This window comes from Micropterus dolomieu, linkage group LG01 (assembly GCF_021292245.1).
Source record: "Micropterus dolomieu isolate WLL.071019.BEF.003 ecotype Adirondacks linkage group LG01, ASM2129224v1, whole genome shotgun sequence".
In the NCBI taxonomy this organism is placed as follows: Eukaryota; Metazoa; Chordata; class Actinopteri; order Centrarchiformes; family Centrarchidae; genus Micropterus; species Micropterus dolomieu.
Genome location: NC_060150.1, coordinates 20056966 through 20057533, shown reverse-complemented (window position 1 = coordinate 20057533; position 568 = coordinate 20056966).

The following is a 568-nucleotide window of genomic DNA, read 5'->3' as shown; positions in this document are numbered from 1 at the left end:
GTGTTGGAGTAGCAGTAACACACCTGAGAGAAGGGCTACCCGACGGTGCAGGGTAGAGACGGCCTCCGGAGCCCAGCGCGGGAGATGTAGCCGGTGAAGGAGATGTAGCCGGTGGAGGAGATGCAACAGTGTCGGCAGGCACTGTCCGCCAAAAGAGAACCGTATCAGGGAGACTCGAAGCCGCAGGTGCATCCACTGGTTGGACCGGAGTGTTGTCAAACAGGGCTGCATAGCGGTTGGAGAGGCCGATCTGCGGAGGAGAGGCAGCCCCATCCGAGCCTCTCTTGCAGCTACGGACCACCACTTCAGCCCAGGTTGACTGATGCTTTGGAGTCGAGCAGGAGGAAAGCCTGGGAAGGCTAGAGGGGTCCCATAACACGGTGTCCTGGATGTTAGCGGTTGCGCTAAGAGAAACAATCTGTTTGGCTTGTACTGAAGCCACATCCATAAAGCCAGTCAGCAGGGAATCTTTCTCTTTGAGTTCCTCTGAAAGTCGTCGGATGTCTTCCATAAGGTCAGCAATCTTCTTGTTCGCTTTCTTAAGGAGTGTGCAGTCCTCAAGGGGCAG